Source organism: Equus asinus, chromosome 19 (assembly GCF_041296235.1).
Source record: "Equus asinus isolate D_3611 breed Donkey chromosome 19, EquAss-T2T_v2, whole genome shotgun sequence".
Classification (NCBI taxonomy): domain Eukaryota; kingdom Metazoa; phylum Chordata; class Mammalia; order Perissodactyla; family Equidae; genus Equus; species Equus asinus.
The window spans coordinates 7,093,726-7,112,494 of NC_091808.1; the positions used below are offsets into that span (position 1 = coordinate 7,093,726).

Below are 18,769 nucleotides of genomic sequence, written 5' to 3' on the forward strand. Positions count from 1 at the left end.
TTCTAAGAATAGACGGTAAGTGGAAGAAAATACACAAAAAAATTATAATATATATGAATTTAATATTGGGAAAATGTGGCATTTCTAAACACTGAAGGAAAGAAGGATAAATTATCAAATAAATATCACTGTTATAGTTAATGATCTATTTGGAAAAATGTAGTTAGATACCCTCCTCAGACAACATGCAAAGCAATCTCCTCTTGGATCAGAGATCTAAATGCTGTAACAACTATGTAAGTATTAGCAGAAAGTGTGGAAGATTTATTTTTCTAATCAAGGAGGGGTGAGGGGTGGGGATGGGGAGCAGAGTTGGGATGCCAACCTAGACAACCTAGATGGCTCCTCTCCAGCCAGCAGCCACTCTGGCCGTGATGCTCTGGCTCCAGAAAGATGCCAGCCCTTCAGCCCCTCTGGGAGCCTCTTCTCTGAGTCCGCTCATCCCCGTCGCCCTACCAAAGGTGTCCTGTGTTCTGAGTCCACCTGGTCCTACAGGAAGAAGCTGGACAATGCTGAGTCCCAGTGTGCAAGCCTTCCATCTTTGCCAGGCTGCTCCTGGACTTCGGCTGGGGCCGAGCCAGCTGGCTTGGGATGAATGGTCCAGGGGTGGGAGGAAAGGGGTCCAGCCAGAGGTAGACTCAGGTCAAGTTGCAACTGGAACCCACATAAGTCTGCTTGAAACAGCCCTGATAAGCTTACCTTCCCCCAAAGACTTTGATGGCTCCCCACTGCCCACACACCACCACCCAACCCTTCCAAGTGGCATTCTAGGTCTTCTGTGACATAGCTGTAACCAGGTGCTCCTACGTCTCCCACCATGCTCTTTCTCTGGTTGCTATCATATATCCTCCACTTTATTTGTTCATGCCTTAAGTAGTAGAAGCCTATCTTTCCTTCAAACTTATTGCAAATGCCACATCTTCCAAGAACTATGGTGCAACCAGATTCCTGTCATCCATAATCATCCCTCGTTCCCCTCTGCCTGCCATAGGTCTTCTTCTGAACCCTCTGTCTGCACTAGGACTCCCATCTTGAGCTTAAGCCTCCTCGCCTTAGCACTCAGCCAAGCCTGGGCATGTCTGCAGGATGCAAGGGGTGAACCTCTCAAGGATCTGTTTCCCTGGGAGATCATGGAGCCTCCTGGCAAGAACTCTTCCTGAGGGAAGAGAGCTGAGGCCCATCAAGAGGTCGATGACAATGGGCATGAAGACATCTGGGCATCAGAATCTGTAAAAACATGCACAGCCACATCAGCACTGACCTCATGTGTGAACACCAGCCCCAGGAGCTGGGTGCAGACCTCAGAGGCCTGGTCGTCAGGGTTGGCAGCTCCAGTGGGGACATCCGGGCCATCTAGAGGCAGCAGGGACCATGTTGGCAAATGGAAGAAAGCGAACTTGGATCAGCTTAAGCCAAAAGGGAGAATTTATTGACTCACACATCCAGAAAAGCCAGAGGAGGAGTTAGCCTCTGAGAAGCTTGGATCCCAGCTTGCAAATGGTATCCTCAGATGTGGTTTTGTCTCCTTTCTGCTCCTTCTCTGCACTGGGCTCATTCACTTCGACTGCAGTGGGCTTTCCTTGACGCAGCAGGAGATGGGGCCGCAGCTGGCTCCACCTGCCATCCCCCTAGCCCAGTCACCCCGAAGGAACTGCCTTCTCCACCCTTCATACATACATGGCTGGGATTGGCTTGGCAAGGATCCCTGTGCCCACCCACGGACTAATCCAGGAGGCCAGCGGGATGGGCCTCCAAGTAGATGGCCCCACCACAAGGCTCTGGGTACAACAGAGGAGGAAGCAGTTTCCCATAGAAAATGAGGATCCTATTACTGGAAGGGGTGGTGGGCAGAGATGCTCCAGACCAAAGTACTGGATGTTCTCTACCACTGTGTCTCCTGCGGGCCTTGGGAGCAGAGCTGCTCCAGGAACATCCCCACAGAGCTCATCAGGAAAGGAGGACAGTGGTGGATCTCAAGGAGGAGACCGGGGAGACCTAATTTTCAGAACACCCAAGGAGAACCTCGGGGAGGCTCCCAGTGCCATGTGGGAGGAAGCCGCTGAGAGGCGAGCTCTCACAAGACAGGGTCACTCCCTGCTGTGGTTGTTTTAATCCCTGGTTGCAGTGGCCTAAGTAAAACGGGTCATGGTACTTTGTGTTATAGATATGCACGTGAATCTTATATTCTTTACTAAATTCTTGAGTTCCTTGACAGCAGGACCTCTTTCTGCTTCTGCCTCAGTCACCCCAAGAACCCAGCACATCACCCTATACGAAGTTTGTGCAGAAGGTGTCAATAACGGTGGAAAGAATTAGTTTTTATCCCGATCGAAAGGCTCGACTTCTTCTTATCTGAATCTGTCGGTTTTGGCCCACGTCTGTCCCTAACCCTGAGTCAGCCTCGAATAGCCACGGTGCACGGGTCTCTGTTTACAGTGCTCCTCGGGGGCCCCTACCAAACGTGCCCTCAGTGGAGGTTATAAAAACACAAATGTGAAAAGCCCTCCATCCCCCGACTGTGTCCTCTGGATTTCAGAGATCCTTTTTCAACTGGTCCCCGTGGTATTTCCAGGTGGGGAGGGGAGAGACTGAGGGCTCTGGTGTGACTTGTTCCTATTCCAGATCAGCATCCGGGCAGGTCCAGCATCTGCGTGTTTGGACTTCCAGCCCAGGGCTTGTCTTGACACATTTCACCGCCTGCCAGTGAAGACGACTCTGGGTGAATTACTTCTTTTCGAAGTGGGTGAAGTTTTTGCCAAATAGCTCCTTTCCTTTTGCTGCAAACTATAGCTTGTCTGACGTGTGACTGATTTGCGCCATTATTCAAAGACCTAGACCAATTCCTACAAATTAGAAATGACAAATTGAAATATGCGTGTCCTTTGATTTTCATCTCAATGCCTTTGGATTCCCCCAATCAAAGGACCCAAAGCTTCCAGAGCTCTAGGGAAAACCACTTGGTAACCGATCCATGTCATGGGAAAATTGGCTGATGCAAGTTAAAAGAAAGACCATATTCCCCGCTCTCATTTGCTGCAAACTCTGGTGTTTGCCTCCCTCCTTCTCCCCCATCCCTGCCCCCTGCCCCCCGCCTCCCCTCTGTTTCATATCCTGTGACTCACAGGACCTGCATCTGAGTCATGAGAGTCCCACAGCGAACGTGCTTGGCCAGTGCCAGGCAGCCTTCTTGTCAGGAGGCGGTTCCCACATATGCTCCTTAAAACGTGCCGGAGCAAGCCTCGGTGCAAGCAGCATTTTCTAATCTCTTGAGAGTCTTGTGTGTTCACAGCCTTCAGAGACCCCCAGAGACCTCAGAAATGCTGTCTCTGAGTTTAAGCTCGCTCTTCCCCAGTGATGACATTCTCACATCCACCCTCTTAGCTTGCGGCAGTGGGGATTTCCTGAAGAGGAACAACTCTGTTGGGGGGAGATTATTCTGGCTTCCACCCCTTAGCAGGGTCTGAGGATGTTATGTCCACGTTTCCAGCCTCAGCCATAAGGAATTCCATGTAAGCTCACAAGCTCCTGGTTTCTGACAAAACCAAAGCTAAGTTGCGTGGTTACTAGAGGGGATTTGCAAAAATCACTCCTGATGTAACGCCCCAGTGCTTGTACCTCCTTGTGATTTAATTTTCTTTTCTTTTCTTTATTTATATTAGAATGTAAGCTTCCTGAGAGCAGGACGCTGGCTGTCTTGCCCAACTCTTTGAATCATGCTCGACGTGTGGTAAGGGCTTGGCAGATATTTGTTTTGTTGACTGACTTGTCAAAATTAATTTTTAAATATTCTGAGCTCAGAAAGGCAATGGAACCTTCTCTCTTGACTTTCCCCATCCTGAGCCACCCATATAATTGCCCCATAATGACTATAAGGATGCTTTTTACATTCCAGACCCAGTGTGACACACTTCACATTGGATTATCTCATTTAACCTGTGTAAAACCCTGTGGTGTTGGCACTGTTATTATTTGCATCTATATCACCAATGAAACTAAGATTCCCAGGTTCTCATACCAATAAGTGGTTGAGTAGGGGTTTGAACCCAGGTCCTGCTGGCTGCAGAGTCTATGTCCATCCCTAGGTATCTGTCAACAGGTGAAATTTATCACCCATCTGATGACCTGAAAGAAGTGACTTTTCATTAAAGTTTCAGCAGGGATGAAGGCAAGATCGCTGTGACTTTGACAGTCAGTGACAAAGAAACCCATGAGGGTGGCCAACCCAAGACAGATAGTACCCGCCATCTTGTGGAGGGACACACAATCTCTTGAGTGGCTAGACTAGGACGAGAACTCCACAAGGGGCTCACCTGGTGGGATCAGCAAACTGGGCCACACGAGGGTGGGATCTTTGCCCTGAGAGGAGAGGAACACAGGCTGCCCTTCCCCCATGCTGACTGTAGCAGCCATCTCAGGGGCTCAGGATGCCTCAGTCCAGTCCCGCAGCCTGCACCAGGTGAGGGCTAGACGCGCCCTGCATCCCCATGGTGCTATGTCTTCTGAACCTCATGTGGGCAGTCTCTATGTCTCTTAATTCAACTTAGACAAGGATGGCTTTTTAAAATGAATTTTATCAAAGATGAATATCTATATCTATCTGTCTAGCATATACGTATAAACAATACCACACACACACACACACACCTGCTGAACCTAGAGTTCTCTGCCCAATATAACTAATGACCAGCAACATCCAGCCATAGAGTGACCAGGCTAGGAACAAAGGCCAGCACTTAGACCAACACTCCTCTTCTCCAGCCCTGACCTGGTTGAAGTAAGGACAAGGTCGTGGCTGATGGACTTGGAGCTCTTGTAACAGGACATTTGCTTTGCTTTTAGGATTTTCACATCTCAGCAAGAAACTTGACTAATTTCTCAGGTATCTGTCCAAAAAGTTTGGCTTGCAGAGGTGTTTCTGATTGGTTCTGTAACGGCCACACTTGATTGTATTCTGCAATGAACAATGTCTACTCAATTTCCAGTTTGACCATGCTGGGGTACTGGGCTGGGTTATTGGAGAAGAATCTAGAATTGTTAATGCAATTCATGTCTATACTTATATTTTGAAGGAGTGGCTCTTCCTCCTTTGTTCCCACAAGTCTGCATTTCAAGTATCAATAATTAGTTGCTGAAGTGATAAGCTCAATGCTTTCTTATAAAAAATGTCAACGTTTAACCATGAAGGCTCTCTTGGCTTACACATATTGTATATATTTTTTCATCATATCGTACAGATTGTAGAAAGTCTAATCCCTTCGATTTCAGAGCTTCCTGATAATCATATCCTAATCTTTCTTTTGCTCTGTTTATTCTTGAAGTTTCCAGAAAGATATATTTTGGCCTCAAATATATTTCTACTCAGCCCCAAACAGACTCAAAATCCTGATTGTGTTCTAAGCCAAATTTTTTAATAGAAAGACAAATTGCTACTTTGTTGATATTTATTTTAACGTTTTAATAAACATCTCCTTTCTCCACTGATATACAAGAGAGAACCAGCTGGCACATAGTGAGCATGTACCACAGGCCAGGCTCCTTTTGTGTGGTTGAAACCAATGCCATCTATATCCTCTTTTGTTTAGCCAAGGTAACTCAATTTTTTCCATCAATAATAATAAACAATGAAACCTCATCTGTTTAGGGAATGGCAAAAATGGACTTTGAATTCAATTATGAGTTATAGTTATTAATCATCTAATTAATTGTCTGAGGAATATTGCTACCTAGAGCAGTGTAAATTATTTTGAGCAAAGAGTATTTGCTTAATCCGATTTTACAAATCAACTCATGGAAAAATGAATGAATGTGGAGAAGACTCTACACTGGGCATTAGATGGAGGAAACCTGTCCTCGTGTTTAGGGACCTTATAGTCTGCTTGATGAAACATGATGTGGGTTTTCTGAACAAGAGGACAAACCATTGTTCTCATCTAAACAACTACGATGTGTATCACCTTGAATCATTTTGAACAATTATACATCTGTAGCTCTATATCTGTCTGTATGTCCACCATACGCACACATCTAAAATCATTAAGTAGAAACGCTATGTATCCTCATTGCTAAATGAAATTAAAACTTAGCCACATGCCAGAATCCCTGAGGGATTTCTGCAAACGCATTGTGGACAGGACTAGACAGGACGAACCACTGATTGCTGAGAAACACTCCCTGGCCGGAGGTAAATACGCCTTTAAGGAGGTAGGCTGGGCCCTGACGACGCCCACTGGCACCCTCTAATTTAAAAGCACAGGCTCTTGGGAGATGGGCTGTATGGGCACCTGGGGTTCTCTGAAGCCCCCTAATTTGGCTTTGCTTCCCCCCTGCCCAGCAGAGGCCATGAAACTTCACCATGGCCTGGAGCTTGCTCCTAATGGGTTAGCATCTCAGGCAGAGGGCCAGGGATGTGTGTGTGTGTGGGCGTGTGTGCGAGTGTGTAGGCATGGGCATGTGGGCGTGCAGTCACGTGGGGATGTGTGTGTAAGCATATGTGCTCCCACATGCGTGCAGTGGGCGTGAGCACTCTCCCTGGAGCTCCCATCAGCATCTCTCTGGGAGCAGAATGAGACGAAGCCCCTGGCTGCCTCCACTGACCTGTCTGTCTTCACTGACCCCAACCGCCTCCCCGGGTCACCCCAACTCCTAGGCTTCTGGATCCCCAAACTGGCAATCCTCAGCCAATGCTTCTCTTGCTTAGGGTGGCCAGATAAAACACAGGACACCCAGTTCAACTTGAATTTCAGATAAACAACAAGAAGTTTTAAGTAAAAGCATGCCCTTAGTATTCCATAGGACAGGCTTATACCAAAAAAGTTGGTTGCTTATATGGAATTCAAATTTAACTGGGCAACCTGTTTTATTTGCTTGGTTTTTGTTTTTGCTAAACGCTCCACTCGTGCATGGTTGAGAGTGTTAACAGCGTGGATCCTTGGGACAAACTGCTGGGGGTCTAACCCTGACTTCACCATTTACGGCTGCAAAACCCTGGGCAAGGCACCTAGCTTTGCTGGGCCTTGGCTTTCTCATCTGTGAAATGGGAGTCATAATAGCACCCCCCCCCCCCCGCCGATTTTTTTGTTGATCCAAATACCGATAGCGGGAGAAGAGGATGACTATCAAGTTGGTTGAGGCTGATGTTCATTCTGGTGAAGAATGATGAGAACAGATTTGAACCCTAGGGCCAGGGTGAATTACCGCCTGGACCGTTGTATCTTACGCAGATGTACGTTCGAAAGAAGACCAAGGCACAATCATCACGAGGGGCTCATCTGTGTGTTTTTTTTTTTTCACAACAAAAAAATGGAATTCATGCATTATGATATAAACAGATAAAATCTTCCGACAAGTTGGCAGAATTGTAGCCCCCACACGGGGAAATGTTAATGGGAAAATAGCAGGTGTGGGCTTACCGCGTTGGTTCCCACGCGTGGTCCTGCTGGTTCCTTGGCAGCCACCCTGGAAATCGTGTAAATGACTGACACATCTATTTTCACATGTTTGTCTGCCAAGAATGAGACGAGACTAAAACAATTGGAGTTTTTCTGTGCGGGCCTTGGTTGCCCAGTGCTTAGCGGGAATGGAAGGTAGGAAAAGGCGGTGATGGGGAGCCCCTGGGCTGACTCACCTGCCGCGTTGACCAGGCCCCTCTCTCTTTCCAGACCCGGTTATCCCTTGGGCATGCAGATCTTATTGCTAGTTTGCTTCAGATCTCTAAATGTGTGTTTGTAATTTCTGCTGCCTCCTCTATTTCTCCTTCTGCAGTGCACACGAGTGTTTGATAGCCAGTTTAATGAGTGTTGAGGGCAACGTGATGTTGAAAAGAGGGTTGGCTTCCCACTTGAGTGATGCTCTTGAATAAGGAATGGGCAGAAGCAGCATTCAACTCTTTCATTCCACGACGATTTCTTTCTTTCTTTTTTTTTTTGTGAGGAAGATTAGCCCTGAGCTAACATCTGCTGCCAATCCTCCCCTTTTTGCTGAGGAAGACTGGCCCCAAGCTAACATCTGTGCCCATCTTCCTCTACTTTATATGTGGGACGCCTGATGCAGCATGCCTTGACAAGAGGTACGTAGGTCCACACCCGGGATCTGAACCAGCAAACCCTGGGCCACCAAAGCAGAAGGTGCAAACCTAACCACTGCATCGCCGGGCCGCTTCCACAACAATTTCTTCATCCAGCCTCTGCCATGTACAGTGGTTCCCCAGGTGGGGTAATGGAAGTGAACCAGACTAACACCAGAGGTTCACATTCTAGTTGGCCGGAAAGAAAACAAACAAGGAAAGAAGCAATGAAATAACAGAGTCAGAGGTTTACATTTTCCCGGGAAAGCCACTGATCCAGGGCTGGGGGCTTGGACGTGACAGGCTGTATTTTAGAAAAATCGAAAAGAAGTTACCTTGCTTGTCAGCCACCTCCACACCGTGCTCTCCTTTCAAAAGCCATCAGGGATTTGTTTCTGATGTGTTATTGTAAAGTAACCAGATTATAACTGTCACGCGCAGCTCATAAAACCAGCCTCAAAGCCGCACGTCACATGGGGAGCCAGTCCAGATTCACTTCCCACCGTGGTCACTGTGGATTTGCATCCACCAACTGAGCTTCCCGTTTCACGTCATCATTCCTTGTTTTATATTTTAGCATTTTTAAGAGAGATTTCTTGTTGTTCAATAAGTGTTATGCTTACTTGAATCTTATTGAGAACACGAATTAGGTATTTTCTTTAAGATTATTCTTGGTCTTCTTTTTAAAGAAAAGTTATTTCAAAGGAAGGCAGGCCCTCTGGGCCTTCTAGAACCTACGGAACTCCTTCTGGGAGAGCGCTGAATTGCTGTGGGCTTGGGGATTCTTTAGTCAACTTGTCAGAGCGAGTTCTGTGCTTGACCAGCGTCAACTTACAGACAGGTGTGTGTTCAGCTAGACCCTGCCAGAGAGCACAGAAGATTCTGCCACAGCCCTTCAAGAAGGAACTCCAGGGCAGCCCCAGGGCAGCAGGGAGGGGCAAGCAGGCAACGTCAGGGGTTACCTGTCAGTTCAGAGCCTGGAAGTCCGGGGGCGAGCCCTGACTCAGAGCTTTGTCCTTGGCTCTTGATTCTCCATTCAAACCAGGATTTCAGGCTTTGTCACCATGCCCACCTCTCTGCCTGGTGCAGTGGACTGTACCAGGAGCCCACACCGGCTGGAGGTTCCACAGCTGCCTGTCGTGAGAGGTGGCAGGGCTCATGGCTGCTTAAACTGTCATCACCTCCTGGTCTGTGACAAGGCAACTTTCGTTACTCTCTGGTAATTCAGGGGTGTCGAGGATGGCCACTGGGCTTTCCCCAAGACCTCTAGATTTTCTCTCTTTTCTCCTCTATTCAGTTGTGGACTGCTGCTTTCTCTCTATTGCCCCGAAATGGAACTGGACTTGAGGTGAATCTGGTCACAGATGGAATTAGCGCCATCTTCGTCCTTCTCAACAAATGTTATAAATCTGGGACACTGAGGATTTTTAAGTGTTCAGGGCATCCTGCCAGTTCTTGGGAAATTGAATGTGCATTGGCACAAACAGTGATAACGGTGATCTGGGATCATTCTTTTCTCTTTCGATTTTCTCCTTTTTTAAAAACACTGTGCTTTAATTGTATTGTACGCACTTCGGCAGATCTAGGTCAATTTTATAGAACCATATCCAAGTCACCACCCAGAGCTAACCACTCAAGATTTCGATGCCTATTGTTTTCCATCTATCATTTGTCTATCTGCATTTTCCAAACAGAAATGGACCATACCTTGGTATTGTTTTGTAACTGTAGACAAATCGTTGACAAAGACTTCCTCCAGCAGTGGTTTAATTAGTTCTGACACCAGTTTCTTGGTTATTGGGGTATGCTACTGGGGGGATCAGAATTGGCCACCCCAAAATGTGTCTCTTTGGCTTGATTATTTTTAAGAACAAAAGACTCTGAAACAAACTTTGACCTCCCCCATAACTGCCTAAAAGAATTTAAAATAGGAGGGCCTGTTCCAGGAAGGAGCTGTTACCGTAAGATAACTGTAATGTAATGTACAATGTGTCTCTCAGGTCACAGTGTCTATAGTTGCCCCATTTACATTTCCATCTCGATGTAAATTACCTTCCACCCCCTTGAAGTTCCAAACCACCACCCTAACATTCTCCTTTGTCTTTAGCTGAAGATGGTATTTAAGACGAGACCCTCCGCCATTTTGGCGAGTTACTCAGTTTTTCTGGGTCTCACCCATGTATACATGTTATAAAGCTTTGTTTGAATTTCCCCTGTTATTCTGTCTCATGTCAATTTAATTTGCAGCCCGGCCGGCAGGACCTAGGATGGGTAGAGGAAATGTTCTTCCTTCCCTACACTACTCAGTCTTAGATAGGAAGATGGGTTTTTGGGAAGACTGTGAGCCAAAGAGGTAAAGAACATTAGCAGAAAAGAGACACAGCTCCCCATTAGAGGCTGGCCACGCTGTGATGAACTGTTTGCATTGGCTGACATCTCTACCTGTGAGATCCTGTGACCTCACAGCATCCTCAGATTTCCCCCCTCCACGCCCTTGTAGAAACCTCCTCACCTACAACATTTCCAGGACAAGGAACCATGGCAGGAGGTAGATAATGAGGTAAGTGGATATGCTTGCATTACCCCCTCACTTATTTTTCCTTAAACATTGAGAATGATATATCAACAAATCTACTGATTTGATATGTGTTGAAACCAGTTGATTAAAGTTAGCCAGTGATCCTAAGCCATATTGTCATGTGCTTCTCCATGAATCCTTTCCCCATCTCAAGTATGTTTTACTTGTGAACAAGCCTTAGAAAGTATTGTTTTTAGGGTCAGCTATGGCAGGCTTATGGATTAAAAAGTCAGGCTTCTTGTGGGTCCTGGTCAATTTTCTGCACCTGAACAATCAACCTGGAAAATAGGAGCTGGAGTTGGCATCATAAGGACCAAGAGTGACGGTTGGAAGTGAATAATGAAGTTGCAACATGCTTCTAAGGCTTCCAGGGACCAAGCAGCCCCAGGGCTCTGATAAGTGGTTCACTCTGTCTTTCCTATTGTTAAAAATGTTTCTCATTGTTGAATAGCTTTTACTTGTCCAGGCTGAGCCCTTTTCTATAAATAGTTGAGGGATGAGCTGTCAGTTAAGAAAAATGCTTGATGAGTGAAAGTGCTGTTGCCTGGCTTCGTTCGCATTTTAAAATATGGTGGCATCACTTGTTTCTAATCAGATTGACAGAAGGAAGGAAAACCTCAGGTGGCTTCCATGCGTAAACTGGACGGGAGGTAGTGTGGCACATGGAAGCTCTTGTCCCGCCAAGTCAAGGTTCTTCTGTAAATGCTGTGAGGTGGACTCTGCTCTGCGATAAACACTCCCGCCAGCCATCGCCACCATGTGCACCATCCAGTCTGTGCTGTTGATTGCTGTGGATTTGTGTGAAACTGCTTTCTCGATATGGTCCCAGGAAGACCTGTGAGCAGCCCAAAGAAAGCCCTCTGTGCTGGTGGAAAACAAATGAAACAGCCAGTATGTACCCCAAGGAAGGTGGAAGAAATTCCTTGGAGGAGAGAGAGAGGCTGAAGTTGCTTGGAGCTATTGACCAAGAACTTGATACCAAAGACAACTTCATTGCCTCCAGAGTCAGGAGGCATAGCTGGATGGAACAAGAACCAAGATGTCCAAGAGACCCACGGGAGTGAGTCCTGAAGGGCTGCTCTGCCAAAGACCGGAAGTGGAGGAACTGGGACGCAGGTGGAACTGGACAGGACTTCTCAAGGAGCTGGTATTGAGATCTGGGCTCAGACACTTGAATTGGGAGTCATCTCAAATAAGACATGTTTTATTTAGGCAAGGCTGAATAGTGGACATTTTATATGCCCTTCTTATACTTTGTGACTTTACAAACTCTTGAATGAGTTGTAAAATAGTCCATTTCGCCCTATTTAAGACCAGCCTACAGGGTTTCTGTGAAAGATGTATTTCTGAAGAAAAAATGGAAGATGAAATAGAAAAGTATCTTAAAGAAAAAAGTTTTTTCTTCTGCTTTCTCTCATTGTAGAAAATTTGGAAAATATAAGAAAACATAAAGAAGAAATATAAATTAGGCATACATACACCAACCGATGACAATGAATTTTCTATTTTCCAGTGAATTTTAATGTAGTTGTTATCATATTAAAAGTACAGTTTGTATCCTGCATATTTTGCTTCATATTATGGCACATGCATTTTCTTTTGCCATTAAAATCTCTTTGAAAATCACAATTCTTTTTTCTCCCAGTTGTATTGAGAAATAATTGACATTCATCACTGTATAAGTATAAGTTTAAGGCGTACGGCATGATGGTTTGATTTACATATATTGTGACACGATTACAGCAATATGTTCAGCTAACAACCGTCTTCTCATATAGACACAATAGAAGAACAGAAAGAACACAGGAAAGAAATTTTCTCCTTGTGATGAGAACTCTTAGGATTTACTCTCTTGTTAACTTTCCTGTATGTCATACAGCAGTGTTAGCTGTAGTCATCATGTTGTACGTTACATCCACAGTACTTATTTATCTTATAACTGGAAGTTTGTAACTTTTGACCACCTACCTCCAATTCCCCCTCCCTCCAGCCTCCCCTTCTATTAACCACAAGTCCGATCTCTTTTCCTGTGAGTTTGATTTTTTTTTTTTTTTTAGATTCCACATATAAGTGAGACCACACAGCATTTGGTCTTTCTCTGTCTGACTTACTTCCCCTAACATTATGCCTTCAAGGTCCATCCATGTTGTCGCATATGGTAGGATTTCCTCATTTGTTGTGGCCCAATAATATTCTACTGTATACACTACATCTTCTTTATCCATTCACCCATTGATGGACACTTAGGTTGTTTCCATGTCTTGGCTGTTGTAAATAACGCTGCTATGAACATGAAGGGGTGCAGGTATCTTTTCTAGTTAGTGGGAAAACACAATTCTTAATAGCTATAAACCATTCCACCCTATTGAGGCACCAAATTGTCTTATGTTTATGTGTGGTTGAACATTTAAGTTATTTCCAATAATTTAGTAACTTAAACAGTTTTGTAATAAACATATTTATGCAGAAGCTTTAAGTATGATAAGGATTATTTCTCTGGAAAAAGTTCCAAGAAGAGTCAAATACTATGAAGTATTTTGAGATTATTCATTTATACTTCCACGAGAATGCCAATTTCCTCCCAGCCATTACTCCCTGCTATCAATAAAAGACTAATTGACCATGTATAGCAATCCTTAAAAGAGTTTAGGATCTGTCTTTTCTAGGCAGGTTTTTTATATCAGTTGGAACTTCCGTTCAGATACAGTGAAGGAAATCTGTTTAATAGTGGCTTAGGAGAGCTCGTTTCAGACCATGAGAAGATGGAGGGTAGGGCATCCAAAGATATTATGGTAGCTCCACAAAGTCATTGGGGATCCAGGCTGTTTTTGTCTTCCTTCTCTGTCATCTTTGTCATCGTTAGCGTGTATTTTTCAGTCTCATGATTACAAGATGGCCGCTGTTCCTCCCCACTCATTGTGCATTCCAGGCAGGTGGAGGGAAAAGGGACTCACCTCACAAAGCTTTGTTTATTACACAAGGTAAGCCCTCCCCAGGGACTTTTGCTTATATTGCATGACCAGAACTGTGTCCATTTACTCAAAGCTGCCTCCTTCCTACCAATGGCTATTCATATTTTTAGATCAATTACTCAAAACATCTACAAAAAATTTACATTTCTTTCTGTTTAACTGGGATTGGAAAAAAAATATGTTAGAGTTTTTAACACAACACAACTATATGTGTGGCAGCCCTCCCCAGGGACTTTTGCTTATATTGCATGACCAGAACTGTGTCATACGGACACTCTTAGCTGCAAAGGAAGCTGAGAAGATGAACGAGACCATTGCCATTCTGAACAGAGTCTGTTGGAATGGAAGAAAAAGCAAGTGTATATTTGTATATTAGTAGCATCTTTCACACATATAGTTGTGTTGTGTTAAAAACTCTAACATATTTTTTTTCCAATCCCAGTTAAACAGAAAGAAATGTAAATTTTTTGTAGATGTTTTGAGTAATTGATCTAAAAATATGAATAGCCATTGGTAGGAAGGAGGCAGCTTTGAGTAAAGCGAATTTCAAGAATTTTTGGAGGCAGGAGAAGACATGTGAGAAAAGAAAAGAGAAAAGGTATTGTGTAAACACATGGGAGAAATGTGAATACCTAACTGGGAAAAACTATAAAGCCCAAGACAAGCTCATCCATGTAGGAATGTTGCCCTGTTTATCACTCACTTCCTCTCTTCTCCCGATGAGTTTATTTTTATAAAAAGTGTCCCTTCATTTCTTGGTTTTCTCTCATTTTCTGTAGATTGAAGTTTCTCGAAAAATTCTGCACTATTGTATCGCCATGTCTAGGATCTAACATAATTTAAAACCACTTGTCTGCAAGAGCACTATGCATATCCTTAAATACGACCTCATGGAGCTTTTTAAACTGCATTTTTATAGAAATTGAAAAAATTTGCATTATGGACATCATTGAACACAATCTTCTGAAGAGTGGGGTTTTTGCATATTTATAATGGGTATCAGTAGCTGCCAACTGGAGTTGAGGTCTTGTCTCTCCTTCTGTGCTATCTCTAAGTCAACTTTGTAAGGCTGCTCCTCTTCCTCCCTTCCTTCCTTTCTTCCTCCCCTCCTTCCTTCCTTCCTTCCTCCTTTCCTTCCTTCCTTCCTTCTCTCTCTCTCTTTCTTAACAAAATACCTCTATGTGACTTGATTACCAACTAGCTGAGTAACTTTAAGCAAGTCACTCACCACAACTTTCAAAGTCTGGATTCCGTCAGAAATAAACTAAAAGTTTTGGACCAATCTTTAGTACTCCATACACTGCAACGATCAACATATATTTATCACAAAAGTCTTGGAATTCTAGGGCTGGGAGAAGCCCCAGAGAGAATCTCTTCATATATGAGCAAACCAGGACCCAGAGAGCAGAAGTGGTTTTCCTGCATCACACAAGAAGTCCGTGGCCGAGCTGAGGTCAGAGCACGGGTCTCAGTCAGCCAATATTTGCTTTCGTGAGTATTACGTCCTGGACTTGACTCATTAAGAAACTCAAACTTATTTTAACAACAACAAAATTAAGGTGGTTATTAAAATTTCTCATCTCTACCGTGTCCATTATTCAAATAGAAAAAAAAAATGGTCCTTTTTATCAAGCCACTCAGAATAAACAGAAATTCCATTAGGTTATTTCATCTCTTGTCATATTGTTAGATTTAATATGATTGGATTTAAATATGCATTGGGCATAACATTGTCTTCTACATTGAAATGATGTATAATACATTTTTGAGATCCTCTTGAGTGGTTAGCTAATGTTTAATAACTTTTTTCAAATCAACTCTTGAAACTTGAGAGTTTCCACTGGATGTTGGCTTCTTTCAACAACATAGATGGAAAAAAAAGGTAGTTTATGAGTCATGCCATTAATGTGTCATCATACATAAAGAATGTGTTTGTATGTGTTGTTTCACCATACTTAGGCATTTTTTCCCTTTCTCTCAGTCTCATCCTGCAAGTGTGGCTTTCTCAGGAAAACAGTAACTCGCTCATCATGCTGCCTCAGCCAGGACTCAAAGTCACCACTGAATCCAGCAAAGTCTTGGAAAACCCACCAATAACCACAGAACACTCTGGGGGAAATTTGTTCAAGGAGCAGCTGGCTCTCGTTCCCATGTTCTCAGCTTCTCATCAGTGAAACTCATTCTGTAAGATGGGAGGAGGGAAGCAGACCAGTGGGAGGCTCCAGGAAGCCTGGAACCCAGCAGGGGATGCAGAGGGCCCAGAGCGTGGATGCCTCTGGCTCCCTGCAGAAGCAAATCTTCTATGGACAAAACCATCCTCAACGTACACCCTTGCGGTTGCCTCGGGTTACCTGCAGAGGAATATGAATTCAGAATTAATTCCAAAACATGCACAGAAATAAGCCACTAGGAGGGAAAGCAGCAAACAATGAATAAGAGAATTTGTTTTCCAAATAGTTCAGTTATTGGAATTATCATATGCAGACTACAAAGTAACTATTTTTATTTGAAGAAATGAAAGGATAAAAATGACCACAAACAAATAACAGTCAAAATTTCCAGGAATATTTTTTTAAATAATCAAATTTTACAAGTGAAATTATAATTAGTAAAATGAAAAACTCAATGGATGGGTTCCAAGTAGATAAAATGCAGCTAAAAAAGAACTGAAAAGCAGATTTGAAGGAATTAGCCAATATTTAGTACAGAGAAATAAGAAGATAGAAAATGTGAAAAAGAAGTGAAGAAATACAAAGTAGGGAGTGCAAAAGTATAACATGTGTCTAATCAGAATTCCAGAACACTGAGAATGGGAAAGGAGAAGTATTTGACGAGATAATGGCTCAGAACTTTCCAGAACTGAGACTATGAATCCCCAGTCACAGAAAACACAATGAATCCCAAGCTGGTTAAATAAAAAGAAATCCACACCAGGCCAGATGATAGTGAAGTTACAGAAAATCTAATGGGAAATAAAAGGTCCTAAAAGCAGCCCAAGAGAGGAAAACGGTGATCTATAAGTAAAAATTAGACTTACAGGAGACTTCTTATTATCTGCAAGGGAAGCCAGAGACATTGGAATGATGCCTTTAAAGCACTGACTTAGGATTGTCAACCCTGGAAAATGACGTTTACAAACAATGGCGGGGGCCAGCCTGGTGGTGTAGTGGTTAAGCTTGTGTGCTCCGCCTCAGCCACCCAGGGTTCGCCTGTTCAGATCCCAGGTGTGGACATACAAACTACTCATCAGGCCGTGCTGTGGAGGCATCCCACGCACAAAGTAGAGGAAGACTGGCTCAGATGTTAGCTCAGGGCCAGTCTTCCTCAAGTAAAAAGAGGAAGATTGGCAACAGATGCTAGCTCAGGGCCAATCCTCCTCACCAAAAAATAAAATAAATAAAAATAAAATAAAAACAATGAGAAGTAGAAGATAATTTTATAGGCAAACAATGGTTTTACCACAAAGAGATTTTAACCAAAAGGACTCCAAAATACGTTCTCTAGGAAGAGGAAACAATCCCCGAAGGAAGGTCGATTTTGAAGAAATAATGAGTAAAATAACTTCGAAAGAAGTGGATACATTTTTTAAAGTCTATGTAAAATAATAATAATAATTTAAACAAAGAACAGAATACTGGAAAACAAGAGCAGCTAAGTCTGGAGGTTAGACAGTTATTCAGACGTGGACAAGGTATTGACTAACTTTAGATATGAGGGTCAGTAAGCCTGAATTCCAAAAGCAAACATTATAAAATAAAATAAAGTAATAGAGAGTATGACTTTCAAACTAGAAGAGGGGAAAATGGAATAATAACGATTAGTAGCAGTAGAAAAATAGCAACAACACTAACAACAAATCAACTTATTCAAACAGAAGGGAAAAACCAAATGGAGAATTAGCAGGTCAAGTACAAAGCACAGAGGAAGATGAAGATGGAAAAAGAAGCCTTCATATATAATAATCCCAATAGATGCAAATGTATTAAACTTTCCACTGAAAATACAGAGAGCATCAGTTTCAAGTAAGCTAAAAATCTACTGTTCCCTATAAATGAAACACACCTAAAGCATGAGGATTCTGTAAGTTGAAAGTAAAAGAGTTAAAGATACAAGGGAAATATGAAAGAAATCTGGAGCAGCTATAATAATATCAGACAAAATAAATTATTATTGGGGATAAGAATGGTTACTGTGTATTGACGTAACAATTCTAAATTTGTATTATCCTAAATAGCTACAATACGTAAAGCAAAAATTGAAAGAATTATAGGGAGAAATTGACATATTCTTCACCAGGGTGGAAGATTTCAACACATCTTTCTCAATTATTGATACAGCAAATAGACAAAACATTAGTACAAGTATGCAAGATGTGTCCAACACTATTTAACCAACTCAGTTTAAATTGACGTTCAGATACCCCAGCATTCAACAATGGGGAAATATACATTCTTCTCACATACAAATGGAATATCTACAAAAATTGAACATCTAGCAGACCATAAAGAAAATCTCAAAACTTAAAAAAAAAACCCACATCTTACAGATCATGTTTTTTAACAACAATGCAAATTAGTTAGAAATCGATTAAAATATGCATATTTTTAAAATTTAAAGTCTCATGTGTTTCATAGACAATGTGTTCCATAGGCAAATATATCTGGGCAACATTGGGTTAAATCACATTTAATAATAATAAGGAGGAGAAGGAGAAGATTTTTTGCCGCAGGAGTTCTCATACGCCTTGACATACTCACGTATATCACGCTTTTCTAGCTGAAGATGTTTCACACATGTTTCATATGTTTATTTTATCACACGATTTCCTACATATGGAGTAACTTGTGGGACTAGTGCTCTGGGGAACACACTTTGGGAAATATTGTTCCACAGCAACCCCAAACATACTTCATATAAAGCATGTTATTATTACTGTTTTTGTGAGGAAGATTAGCCCTGAGCTAACATCCACCCTCAATCCCCCTCTTTTTGCTGAGGAAGATTGTTGCTGAGCTAACATGCATGCCCATCTTCCTCTATTTTATGTATGGGGCACATGCCACAGTGTAGCTTGATGAGCGGTGCTAGGTCCATGCCCCAGGATCTGAACCTGCGAACCATGGGCTGCTGAAGCAGAGAGCGTGTGAAGCTAACGTC

The 18,769-nt window shown here is 43.1% G+C and overlaps 1 long non-coding RNA gene across 1 annotated transcript in view; it reads left to right on the plus strand.

The window, feature by feature from the left end:
* Nucleotides 1-17,137, plus strand: part of LOC139041033 (uncharacterized) — a 34,907-nt gene extending 17,770 nt beyond the window's left edge. The window contains exon 4 of the long non-coding RNA XR_011495499.1: nucleotides 992-17,137. This is a non-coding gene — a long non-coding RNA (uncharacterized lncRNA). The remainder of the gene's footprint in view (nucleotides 1-991) is intronic.
* Nucleotides 17,138-18,769: the final 1,632 nt, after the last annotated feature.